Genomic DNA, 13,932 nt, shown 5'->3' on the forward strand with positions numbered 1-13,932 from the left:
AGACAGAACACACAGATATGAAGCAGCTCTTGTAACTTGCATGTGTTTCATGGGAAGGAAGTGTATTTTTCATCAGAGACTGTTTAATAAATTTAGAAAAACTAAATATGAAAATTCTGTAAATAATTCTGTGAGCTGCATTTGTGGCAGACAGTAGCTTATGGTTTGTAGGGATTCATGCAGTTGGTTTTTGTCTTTGGCCATACTTGAATAGAAACATGAGAAACCTCTTTAATAAGGGTCTGAAATTTAATCTGCAGTTTTGTATATATAGCCTTTGTAGATTTAGGTACACAATTTGAATTTTTGATGAGCATCTCTCTAAATTTGACATTGATAGCAGAAGCAGTTTATTTATGAAATAATAAGCTAAAACTAGTCTCATAAATAAACAATTTGAAAGAGCCACTGAATTTTTATGAAAGTAATTCAGGATATTTAAGACCTCCGTGTTTTGCTGCTGTTAAGTTACTATGGAGTTGTAACTAATTATGTCTTGTGAAGTTAACTCCTTCAGTTATCTTGGTGAACAGCTGGTGTATGTTAGGTGTAATTTTATAATTACAAAATACTTAACCAATTCTATGAAGTGCAATGCCCTTAAGGTGTTATTTCCTGTACTTATTTTAAAAGTTGTCATTACAAGAGTGATCCCAGCTTTAAAGGAAAGATGTCCTTGAGGAGACCGTAACAAACCATAAGCAAGAGTAAAGTTCAGTGTAAGTACAGATTAATTATTGCAGTATTCTTTTGATTTTACTCATTATCTTTCATGATTTAATTGTTGTATTGATGTTGCAGATGGACCAATGAAATAAAAAGCAAGAATGTGAGAGTTTTGTATTGTTATTGCCATGCTTATGCCTCCTGATGAGAGTACCTCAGGTTTAAGGTATGTTGGAACCACAGTAGCTTGGCCAAATAACAGCTCTCCCTACCTCCCTCCCTCCCTCTCCCCCATCCACCCTCGACCCTCCCCCTCTCACCCTCTCCCCCATCCCCCCTCACCCCTCCCCCTCTCCCCCTCACTCGTCCCGCCCCATCCCCGCTCACTCGTCCCCATCCCCGCTCACTCGTCCCCATCCCCGCTCACTCGTCCCCATCCCCCGCTCACTCGTCCCCATCCCCCGCTCACTCGTCCCCATCCCCCGCTCACTCGTCCCCATCCCCCGCTCACTCGTCCCCATCCCCCGCTCACTCGTCCCCATCCCCCGCTCACTCGTCCCCATCCCCCGCTCACTCGTCCCCATCCCCCCCCGCTCACTCGTCCCCATCCCCCCCCGCTCACTCGTCCCCATCCCCCCCCCGCTCACTCGTCCCCATCCCCCCCGCTCACTCGTCCCCATCCCCCCCCGCTCACTCGTCCCCATCCCCCCCCGCTCACTCGTCCCCATCCCCCCCCGCTCACTCGTCCCCATCCCCCCCCGCTCACTCGTCCCCATCCCCCCCCGCTCACTCGTCCCCATCCCCCCCCGCTCACTCGTCCCCATCCCCCCCCCCCGCTCACTCGTCCCCATCCCCCCCCGCTCACTCGTCCCCATCCCCCCCCCCGCTCACTCGTCCCCATCCCCCCCCCCGCTCACTCGTCCCCATCCCCCCCCCGCTCACTCGTCCCCATCCCCCCCCCCCGCTCACTCGTCCCCATCCCCCCCCCCCCGCTCACTCGTCCCCATACCCCCCCGCTCACTCGTCCCCATCCCCCCCCCGCTCACTCGTCCCCATCCCCCCCCCGCTCACTCGTCCCCATCCCCCCCCCGCTCACTCGTCCCCATCCCCCCCCCGCTCACTCGTCCCCATCCCCCCCCGCTCACTCGTCCCCATCCCCCCCCCCCCCCCGCTCACTCGTCCCCATCCCCCCCCCCGCTCACTCGTCCCCATCCCCCCCCCCGCTCACTCGTCCCCATCCCCCCCCCCCCGCTCACTCGTCCCCATCCACCCCCCCGCTCACTCGTCCCCATCCCCCCCCCGCTCACTCGTCCCCATCCCCCCCCCCGCTCACTCGTCCCCATCCCCCCCCCCCGCTCACTCGTCCCCATCCCCCCCCCCCGCTCACTCGTCCCCATCCCCCCCCCCGCTCACTCGTCCCCATCCCCCCCCCGCTCACTCGTCCCCATCCCCCCCCCGCTCACTCGTCCCCATCCCCCCCCCCCGCTCACTCGTCCCCATCCCCCCCCCGCTCACTCGTCCCCATCCCCCCCCCCCGCTCACTCGTCCCCATCCCCCCCCCCGCTCACTCGTCCCCATCCCCCCCCCCCCCCGCTCACTCGTCCCCATCCCCCCCCCCCCCCGCTCACTCGTCCCCATCCCCCCCCCCGCTCACTCGTCCCCATCCCCCCCTGTCTCACACTGCCAACTCTCTCTCCACCCCCTCTCTCTCCCCCCCTCTCCCCCCTCTCTCTCCCCCCCTCTCTCTCTCCCCCCTCTCTCTCCCCCCCTCTCTCTCCCCCCCTCTCTCTCCACCCCTTCTCTCTCCCCCCCTTCTCTCTCCCCCCCTTCTCTCTCCCCCCCTTCTCTCTCCCCCCCTTCTCTCTCCCCCCCTTCTCTCTCCCCCCCTTCTCTCTCCCCCCCTTCTCTCTCCCCCCCTTCTCTCTCCCCCCCTTCTCTCTCCCCCCCTTCTCTCTCCCCCCCTTCTCTCTCCCCCCCTTCTCTCTCCCCCCCTTCTCTCTCCCCCCCCCCCACTTTCTCCCCCCCCCACTCTCTCCCCCCACTCTCTCTCCCCCCACTCTCTCTCCCCCCCCACTCTCTCCCCCCACTCTCTCTCCCCCCACTCTCTCTCCTCCCCACTTTCTCCCCCCCACTCTCTCTCCCCCACTCTCTCTCCCTCTCTCCCCTTTCTCTCCCCACCATCCGCCTCCCCCTCTCACCCCTCCCTCCCCCTTTCTCTCCCCACCATCCGCCTCCCCCTCTCACCCCTCCCTCCCCCTCTCACCCCCCCCTCCCCATCCCCTCCCCCTCCCACCCCTTATCTCTCTCTCTCTCTCTCTCTCTCTCTCTCTCTCTCTCTCTCTCTCTCTCTCTCTCTCTCTCTCTCTCCCCCCCCCCCCCCCAGCCCACCTCCCGCACCCTGTTACTCTTCCCCCAGCCCATCACACCCATATGAGTGTCATTTTTTTCTTACAATGGGCATTTCGCTTGCAGTTACTGACTGGTGTTTGAAGTCTATTGAAGTAATTTGTTGTTTAGTGTGACTTTTGGCAATCAAATCATTGCATAATTAACAACAAGCTTGTTGTGTAGCTGTATGCACATTAATCAGGCATTTTCCTTGCATTGAACTAGTTTCCAAGTAAAAGGTGCCACATGTTGCTAGCTATTACAGTGTGAAGTTGAATGACAAATGCATTAGTGCTTTTTAATAGTGATACATGGGATGGGACTCGGGTCTTCAAACCTTATGGTACACAGAATTTCCAAAGGGCCTTGATGTTGGCAGAATTGACTTTTTGCAATGTAAAAGTATCCAGGAAATGATATTTACTCTTGGTTTACAGAACACTTACTATTTGGGTGCCTATAAATCATTTTCCAAGAATCGTATTACAGTTGCTCTCTTCTTTCACACTGTAACTATTGAAACTAAATGTTGGTCACTTTTTTGGCTTTGTGGTAAGATAATGGTTCAGTGTGTGTCTCATACGACATTTTTGAAATGATTTGTTTTCGCACTGCTAGAGTTATATGAAGTTTTGTCAGTTATGCAAAGGAGCACTGTACACTGTAACAAACTGTACATGACTGAAACAAACCAGAAAAAAATACTTCATTCTGAAGGGTGTACTGGATTGGAAAGCATGATGCCTTCAACGATAGAGCATCTCTGATGCAAACAATATTCTATTTCCTTTTTGCATATAGGAACTTACAAAAGAGTTGTAATGTGACCCTTGTTGAAGAATCGTAGGTTTATTTCAATTCAACAGTAATGTAACGTGTGCAATGTAATTTTGTGAAATGCAGCTGTTTACAATTGAGTGCTGAGTGCTATGGCACATAGTGTTACGGGATGTGATTAGTAATTGACACAACTTAGTATACAGTAAACTTTGTCAGAATTAAAATTACTTAAATGTCAAGGATAGGCAGGGTCCAAACTTTGTGCAATAGATTACCATAGATCACTCTGCCACTAAATCCTCCAAGATGCAACACATATCATGTGCTGACTAATGTTTTATTGTGGCACAGTTTGATCACACTCAGCATATTATGATTTCTTATTTGTTATTAATTAGTATTGTGGCTTCTGCAACATGACACTTTGTAAATTGTCATTGTGTGTCACAGTTTGAATGAAAGAACTCTGAAAGAATATTTCATTGCATATTGATGTGGCTTTTGAGGTTTCTTTACATTCCATAGTAATGTGGGCATACATTGTGGAAGTAAAGTGATTTGGTTCAGTGTTTTGTATGTAAATAACTCATTGCATGAAGACCTAACACAAAGTTGAGCCATAAAATTAAAGGAAAATCTTCTAACAGAACTGATAGGAATATGGGTGGTGGTGGTGTTGGTGGTGGTGGTGGTGGTGGTGGTGGTGGTGGTGGTGGTTGTTGTTGTTATGATGTGGAAGTTTGTGTGAAAAATGATCTCTGTTTCAGGATAGGGTATGAATACATATAAATAGATGCTGCTGAACAGAATTGCTTTTGCACAAGAGTGACAAGTAAAGCCATTAAATATAGATGAGGGTTACATAGTTATTCATCAGGAATAATTACTCTGCTGTCTAAGACATGGTAAGTGTGCTCTCATGGTATGAATTTCACTCAGCTTTTTAGCCAGCCTGGAAGCAAAGGAGCAACAATATCAGACTGTACGCTGTTCTGAGTAAATGAATGGAGTCAGAAAACAACTGTTTCGAATCTTTTAAATTCCTCAAAAAATTGAACTATTTATCCTGAAAAAATTAGGCTTTATATGTGAGAAATGTCAGTGTTATTCTGTTACAAGAAGCTGCTGACTGAACAAGTGGTTGTGCAGAACAGGTCGTAAATATGTCTATGAGTAATATAGAGATAAATTCATTACAAAAAAAATAAAAGCTTATCGAGAGAAAAGACAAAATCTATTTCTGGAAAGAAAAATGAATCGTGTAATTACAATTACAAATAAAAGACAGAAAAACTGAAGTATAAATCAGATGGAAAGTGAAGCAAAAAAAGTACAGAAAAATGGATGTGGCTATAGATATGTGAACAGGGTGTATACGACCCGGGACAACCGGGAGATCCGGGAAAGACCCAGGAATTTTTTCATCCGGGTGAAAACCGGGAAAAACCTGGGAATATTTTAGAATTCCGGGATATTTTTTTTTTAGTATTCTGTTAATTTTCTGTAATTTTGACTGGTAAGAAATAATACTGTACCAAAGTATATTACTGCATCCCCTGCATCCTGCTACTGCAGAATAATACTGCAGCAATAAAACACAAACGAGAGGAAAAAACTAAAATAAAACCTAAGTTTTGAAGGAAATGCACCATGTACACAACAAAACACAGTGCTCATACAAGCGTCTGCCAGTAGCAAAATGTGTCAAAGGCTCTAGGAAGACTGTGCAATGCTTCATAACAACAAACTGTCTCCGATGTGCATGACGTCACAACTGTTTACATTAGATTCGTGTGAGCAGTTGCAAGCGGGCTCATGCGCATGCGCAGTTGAGTTGCGCATGTACTTTCTCCCGCTTCTGGCTACAAAAGTGTGGCTGTATAGCTGGCCAGTGTGGCCGAGCGGTTATAGGCACTTCAGTCTGGGACCGCGCGACTGCTACAGTCGCAGGTTCGAATCCTGCCTCGGGCGTGGATGTGTATGATGTCCTTAGGTTAGTTAGGTTTAAGTAGTTCTAAGTTCTAGGGGACTGATGTCCTGAGAAGTTAAGTCCCATAGTGCTCAGAGCCATTTGCACCAGTTTTTTATTAGCTGTAGAAGCAAGCAGCAACATGCTACCCGGATAAATTTTACTGGTGCGCGCAAGCTGCCATATTCACTGGGAGCAAACCGAGGTATCTACCCTGGATGGCAATTTCAGTCAAGCATTAATCGCCTTGCAGAACAATGAAGTTATTTTTGTCGGTTTGCTAAACAAATATGGCTTTATTAATCTTTTCCGCTGAGGCAGGCAATTTATTTGAAACGAAGTGTTTAATTCCACACTATTGGCCAGTTTCAACTGTTCGCTGCATTCAAAAGAGCATGCTTTCACCATCTAGCATGTATTGCATAATGCCATAATAAAGAACCAAATATAAGATAATACAGTACTGATACTCCAAGAAAATTTACAACTGAATCTGGACATACGAATGTGCACTTTAAGCCGAATTATGCATTTTAGTATGGTTCACGAGCCCGCCCAGTTGGCTGTGCGTCTAACGCACGGCTTTCTGTGCGGAAAGGAGCACCTGGTCCCCGGCACATATCTGCCCGGCAGATTTGTGTCGAGGTCCAGTGAACTGGCCAGTCTGTGGATGGTTTTTAGGTGGTTTTCCATCTGCCTCGGCGAATGCGGGCTGGTTCCCCTTATTCCGCCTCAGTTACACTATGTGGGCGATTGCTGCACAAACAAGTTCTCCACGTACGCGTACACCACCATTACTCTACCACGCAGACATAGGGGTTACACTCGTCTGGTGTGAGACTTTCCCTTGGGGGGGGGGGGGGGGGGGTCCACCTGGGGCCGAACCGCACAATAACCCTGGGTTCGGTATGGGACGCCAGAGGGGTGAAGTGGACTGCGGTAGTAGTCATGGGGTTGTGGACCACTGCGACTGCGGCGGGTACGAAGCCTCTCTGTCATTTCTAGGTCCCCGTTAACATACAATACAATACAATACAATACAATACATACAAAGGTTCACAAAATTCCTCTGATGTCTTGTTTCGTTTATGACATAATGTAAGATCTTTTAACGTTTTGAAAGTACGAACATTTGGACTTTCTGTGTCATCGTAGCTGCGGAAGCGCGGTGACACCTGATATCTGGCGCTCTCTGGCAACTGCTTAAATGAACCTCTTTCTAACGGGTTGCAGGAAAATATTGCGAATGATTGATCGAAAAGCATTACTTTCAAAGTAAATTTCCTTTTACGCAAGGTGAACCAAGTGCGAGAATGTGCGATGAATTTCTTAAATCACAGAGCGTCTGACTCTCATAGAAAAATCAACTATTTGAGGACGACCATTTAGAAAAAAATTCGAGCCTGGACGATCAGAAATTTATGTCGGTATTAAAAATTTTACTGACACATTTGTGTATTGTGTCAAAGTGTAACACGCGCAAAAAATATCAACATTATACGTGAAAGTTTAGCTTCTCTTGCAGCTTATTAATCGTCGAGACTAGTATTATATATGAAAGCTCTGCTTTTCTTGTAGCAACACCATGTATATTAATATACAACATTAACTTTTCCTGTTTGTGTGTATGCGCTACTTAACAGTGATAATGTTATTGGCTGACTACATCACATGTCCTAAGCTCTGAATATCTGCTGTATCGGCTGGTGAGATCACGTGACATGAGCTGTGACTGACTTACAAAAGCGCATCGCCATCTCGATTTCAATGCTTCAGAAAGTAACATGCAGTGTTTGGTGGCATTCGAATTTAGACTTTCGTAATACGAATATATGTAGTGTACATGGCCTTTTTTTCTGAGTTTTCTAAAGGGCTGAGAAATTCTACTCTCGTGCATAAAACCATAAGCATTCGAATGATTGATAAGTTTTACAGTTCCAAGGAAAAGTATACTGTCACTTAACATGGAAAAAGTGTATTTTCACTCGGGAGAAAGTGTTTTTTTTAACCGGGAAAAATCCGGGAATTTTTTTTTCATGTCTGCGTATACACCCTGGTGAAGAGGTGGAAATCTCATAAAGGGTGGATGAGGATGATGATGATAAAGTAGTAGTCTGATATTCGTAAATACAATCATTTCCATCCAACAAAGCTGCCAACTGTTTTATTCTGATACCTGTTGCAGTAACATGATAATTTTCTAGTGGCTGCATACAGTTTATGTTAAATGTGAATGTTACATTACCCCAGTAGAGCTTCTGTCCATTATCATGGAGCACACGTGGTGAAACTGTATTGCTGAATTTACTACCTCTATCGTTCTGACATATAACATTCGTCTGAATCTTTTCTGTATTCTATCTTGCACTTACAGATAACCAAATCCCCTTGAGTAAACTCAGTACTTACTCTTTGTTACCATTATTTATGTGTGAAGACATTCTATGTTTGGTTATATGGCGCTTGAAAGGATATGTCATGTGGTAATTAGGTTGACTATTGTTTTGAGTAATCAGCTGCTTCAAATATGACACTTGCGTTTACTATCAAGTGTTGCCCTTTCTTCCACAGTTAGGGCAACTGTTTGAAATCAGACTGTGTACGTTGTACGTTATTAATAGTAGCTTACACACAACAAATGTGGCTGCTCGAGACAGAGGCAGTCATCATGGCTCCACACAATACAGTATTTGTTTTTATGTCACTTTTTGAAGATTGAATTCAGTACATATTTCGAAGTACTTGTCAGTCATTGATTACATATTCTTAACATATTGTTGATTGGAATAATGACCAACACAATCAGAAAAAAAGTGTTTTTTGTCTGTAGTTGCAACTTTTTATTTTGCCTACTGGGTACTGGTTTTGGTAGACAGGCCATCACATGATCAAAAGTTTTCAGAAGATAGTTAAAATAGTAATGCAAGAGAAATTTACAAAATGTGTCTTCTCTGTGAGAGCAAATGTAGGTATAGAGTTCAAATTTACCCTTGTCTTGCAGTAATCATGCTCATTTCCCGAGTATGTGTGTCAAATATTAAAAGTAAAAGTCATTGTTGTGCTTCAGATAAATGCAAGTTGTGGCCAGCAGTGATGAGTGCTCCCAATGTACGGAGCTTCATTTTTACTTCTTAAAAAAAGTATCAATGTGAAAGATAAAAATAGTGTAAAATATGAAATTAAGAAATAACGCAATAAAACGAAGAATAAAACAGTCCCCACTGTAATAAAACATTAAAGTCAAAATAGCAAATTTATGTAGCCATGTTTACATTTACTGTTTTATATGGTGTACGTATATCCCTACAGAACATCGTTCTGACCATGAATCTTTTCATCCTCTCCCTTTCCTCCCCTCCCACTCCCCATAACGTAACCTATACAGTGTTATTATGTACAAAAGTATGGTATTTAGTCCAATATAGCCCACTGTTTACTATGTTCTAATTGATTGACATAAAGATTGATTTTAAGATTATAGGGGCCCTAGCACCGTGCTGTTTTAAATGCACTTGACATACTGTTTTAAGTTGCAGATGCAGAAGGGAAAAATTGATGTAAAATGGGCTCATCACCTATAGGTGTACAGCTCCACCAGGTTCAGATTATAATAACTGGATTAAAGTGCCACAATAAGATAATATTCACAGCACAGCAAGTTTGTAATAATTATTTGTGTTCCTTTGTGGTCTCCTAATATTGGATCCCATCGATGTAGCCTTTCACAGCTGCATGTTATGTACAAGGAGTGGTTTTCATGGCCGTTGATGAACTTTGAACTGTGACATGGCGTGGAGAAGGTGCGATGCAGTGCCATCGAGAGCCTCAGCATGCACATGAATACTGCGTGGATAAACACGAAACTGGAAGTGTGACAAAAGATTGCCAACTGGTGGTTGCAGAGTAATATGTGGCCACATTGCACCACTCTTGGCTCTGCATGCTAGATTTCTTTTCAGTAAAGCTAACGCTGGGTGTTCTAAAATACTCATGATCAGATTGTTGTTTTATAGTGTATAAATTGTATACTAACAGTAAATGTAAAGAGGGCTACATGTATTTACTATATTGCTTTTCATGTTTTCTTACAGTGGGGACTGTTTTATTCATTGTTTCATTATGTAACTTCTTAACCGTTTAACTGCTAGAGACATGCTCTCTGCAGTCTGTGCTGAGTGCGGCTTTGTTTTCGCTGTGCTGTTCACCAAATGCTGCTACCAGTGCTAAGAGGAGTAGCCCTACCACAGCTGCTGTGAAATACTTACCTGATTATTACAAAATACTTATCAGATTATTACATGCTGAAAAAATGTGGTTTTTTGCATATTTTACAGTCTGATTGATATCTTCACTTGATAAAGGACTGAATTGCTTTTCATTGCACATTATAGGTACTGTGCTGCATCAAATTAAGTAAAACCTTGTGCAAAATTTTAAAGAATTTGCAGGGGAAAAATGCATTGTGTGAATAGCAAATTTTGTATTTTGGGCATCAACAGCTGTAGAATTGTACCATGATGAAAAAGACCTCTTCAACTGAATGATAAATCTGTATGATCCAACTAGTTTTGCGGCATTAGAGCCACATCTTCTGGGACACATACTTATTTCATAATTTATTTCAAACGATAACCTGAATATGTTCTCGGTATATTCCACTGATGAATTCTTCTCGGGTTATCAGCCGAGTGGTGGCGTCATCTTGTTGCAATGTTTCAATGAGTTTTGTACCCATCATCTTCTGGTGAAGTGATTCGCCAGAAGATGATGGGTACGAAACTCATTGAAACATTGCGACAAGACGACGCCACCACTTGGCTGATAAGCCGAGAATAATTCATCAGAGAACCAGTAGGTGATCCAAGTGTCTTCATACAAATGTGATAAAAAAAAACCTCCCGATGATTGAACATTTGTTAGACAGAGAATGTTGGATCATAGACTGATTATCTTTTGAAATAAATAATGAAATGTGTATCTCTGAAGGTTTGGCTTTTAACGCCACGAAACTAATTGGATCATAAATAAAGATTTATCACTCTGCTGAAGCTGTCTTTTTCATTATAGCCTTGTGTAAACTTTGCGTATAGCTGATTTTAGCTCACATGTGTTGTGTATGAAATGTAGATAAGTTATTGAAATTTTATTAAAATTTAGAAGGAAAAAATATCTCATTCTTGCAGTATTCGTTTGTACACTGAGGTGGCCAAAGCCGTGGGATAGCGACATGCACATATACGGCTGGTAGTGGTATCACGCACTTAAGGTATAAAAGGGCAGTGCATTGGTTGAACTGTCATTTGCACCCACACGATTCATGTGAAAAGGTTTTGAGGTGATTATGGCTGCACAATGGCAATTAACAGACTTTGAATGCAGAATAGTAGTTGGAGATAGACACATGAGACATTCCATTTTGAAATTTGTTGGAGAATTCAATATTCAGAGATCCACAGTGTCAAGAGCGTGCCGAGAATACCAAATTTCACCCGTTACCTCTCACCATGGATAAAGCAGAGGCTGGCAGCCTACACTTCACTTAGCAACCAAAAGAAGCGTGTTTGTGTAGAGTTGTCAGTGCTAACAGACAAGCAACATCATATTAAATGACAGCAGAAATTAATATAGGATGTACGACAAACATATCTTTAGGACAGTACAGTGAAATTTGGCATTAATGAGTTGTGGCAGCAGGCAATTGACATGAGTGCCTTTGCTAACACCACAACATCGCTTGCAATGCCACTCCTGGGCTTGTGATTGTACCAGTTGGACCTTAGATAATTGGAAAACTGTGGCCAGGCTAAAAGAAGCCCGAGTTCAGGGTAAGTGTGTGGCTATCAAATACCCCACGAAGCCACGATCTGGGTTGTCCCCAAGGCACTGTGCAAGCTAATGGTGGCTCTGTAATAGTGTGGGATGTGTATACATGGAATGGTCTGGGTCCTGTGGTCCAACTGCATTGATCAATGATTGGAAATGGTTATGCTGGGCTACTTAGAGACCATTTACAGCCAATTTTGGACTTCATGTTCCCAAGCAACAGTGGAATTTTTATAGATGAAAATGCGCTATGACACTGGGCCACTATTGTTTATAATTGGTTTGATGAACATTTTGGACAATTCGAGTAAATGATTTGGCAACGCAGATCGCCCAACATGAATCCCGTGGAATATTTATGGGACATTATCAAAAGTTCATTTCGTGTACAAAATCTTGCACTGGCAACAGTTCCGTCATTAGGGATGCCTGTAGAGGTAGCAGAGCCCAATATTTTTCCACGGGACTACCAACAACTTGTCGAATCCATACCACGTCAAGTTGCTGCACTACGCTGGGCAAAAGGAGGTTCGACACAATATTCAGAGGTATCCCATGACTTTTGTCACCTCAGTGTATATTTGGTGGTCATGCAATGAGCGCATTTTTGTCCCTGCACATCAGGAATTGTGTGGTCGTAACAATCATCAAATTTCATAGACGATTCAAGATAGCGAAATGAGGTTTTTTTGCAAATGATAGCATGTAAAGAGGCACATATTCTGTGTGATAAATGCTCTAAACTTTTTTATTCACTGAGATATGGAAGTGACTTGTCCACAGCAGTGTGAGGTTAGTGGAATGGGCACATAAACATGTCATTAGCACTTCAGGAAAATCCAGGGCCTGTGTTTGAACGTGTCCTCAGCATGTGAGGAGTGTCGGAGCGTGAAAAGTTAATTCATGCACAGCAGTTAAAGGATTAATTTCATATTTCGTGCTAATTTTATGTTTTAATTATCTTTTACATTGATACTTTAAGCAATAAAAATGAAGCTCTGTACATAGGGAACACTCACCACTGCTGGATGCAATTTGCATCTGTTGAAAACACAATATTGACTTTTAGTATTTGACACCTACTTGGGAAGGATGCGTGACGAATGCTAGACGGGGGCGAGGGGCCACCTACACATTTTCAGGTTGCACCGTATACTGTATGTCTGCTATTGTAGAAAAAACATTTTGTAAGTTTCTCTTACATTATTATTCTGTTTACTGGAATCTGGTAGCCAGAAGATGAAATAAAAAGAAAGTGACTTTAGTCTAAACATACATTTTTTCTGGTCGTTGATTACTTGGTGTACCTTCCAGTATGCCTGTTAGTTCTATCTGTGTCCTGTTGTGTATATTGGATGCAGTGACACCTGCTCATAACAAATAATTATTTTCTTTTAATTGTTAGTTTTGACCAATTATTGATGCCTACACTGGTAATTTTTATTGTGACCTACTTTTTCATTACTTGTCTTGTATGGGACATGATCTTTATTAAAAAAGTATTTTAAATTTACAGCAAACAGTTCTTCGTTCTGGTACTTTGGAAGGGATGGCAAAATTATACAAACAAGATAGAGCTGCTTTCAAAAAGATTGGCTTGTTTGGAAACCAAATGGTCACGGCACTAAATTACTGTGTATAAAATCAGGAAATGGTGGTATAAATTCTTGTCAGTTATTCGTATTTCACCAGTTCATTATAATGAATTGCCAAGATAGTGCTTGGGAAACAGATCTAGAGTCAGTTATTCATTGTAACAGACTTGATGTTACCGTGCTAACAAAGATATCAAACCTTAAGTTACAGGAAAAGAACAAATTTCTTACTATTGTATATTTGGTCTTCAGATTTTCATGTGGAAATGACTTTGCATTCTTGACACACAGAATGCAGTCCGCAAATGCCTTTCGGGACTTTAGCTACATCATTTTTCTGTGTTACCAAGGAGAGAATAGTTATTATCACTGCATATGTTTATTTCATGGTAGGTATAGCATTTGAGAGTACAGATTTCGTCCGCTCTTTTGCCTGCTTAGCTGAATGGTAATGTGTTTGCCTAACATGCAGTGGACCCAGGCTCGATTTCCAGCCAGGTTGGAGATTTTGTCTGCTCATGGATTGGGTGTTGTGTTGTCATCATTTTAATCATCATCATCACCGGCGTGCAAGTCGCCCGTGTGGCACCGACTGAATAAGACTTGCAACTCGGCGGCCAAACTTCCCCAGACGGAGCCTCCCGGCCATCAATGCCACACGATCATTTCATTTCATTTTCTTTTCTTGCACCAATGTAATTGTGGTAGTTC

The 13,932-nt window shown here is 43.6% G+C and overlaps 1 protein-coding gene across 5 annotated transcripts in view; it reads left to right on the plus strand.

The window, feature by feature from the left end:
- The window catches only part of LOC126469750 (regulator of G-protein signaling 7), a 262,114-nt gene that overhangs the window by 50,209 nt on the left and 197,973 nt on the right, over positions 1 to 13,932 (plus strand). For 2 of the 5 annotated variants that reach the window (XR_007586059.1, XR_007586060.1), the window contains exons 2-3: positions 802 to 892; positions 4,602 to 4,739. The exons of 1 other annotated variant lie outside the window; for it this stretch is intronic. The gene's annotated coding sequence lies outside the window, so the exon portion shown is untranslated. The remainder of the gene's footprint in view (positions 1 to 801; positions 893 to 4,601; positions 4,740 to 13,932) is intronic. 2 more of the 5 variants (XR_007586058.1, XR_007586061.1) reach the window with 1 other exon arrangement.

This window comes from Schistocerca serialis, chromosome 3, assembly GCF_023864345.2.
Source record: "Schistocerca serialis cubense isolate TAMUIC-IGC-003099 chromosome 3, iqSchSeri2.2, whole genome shotgun sequence".
Lineage (NCBI taxonomy): Eukaryota > Metazoa > Arthropoda > Insecta > Orthoptera > Acrididae > Schistocerca > Schistocerca serialis.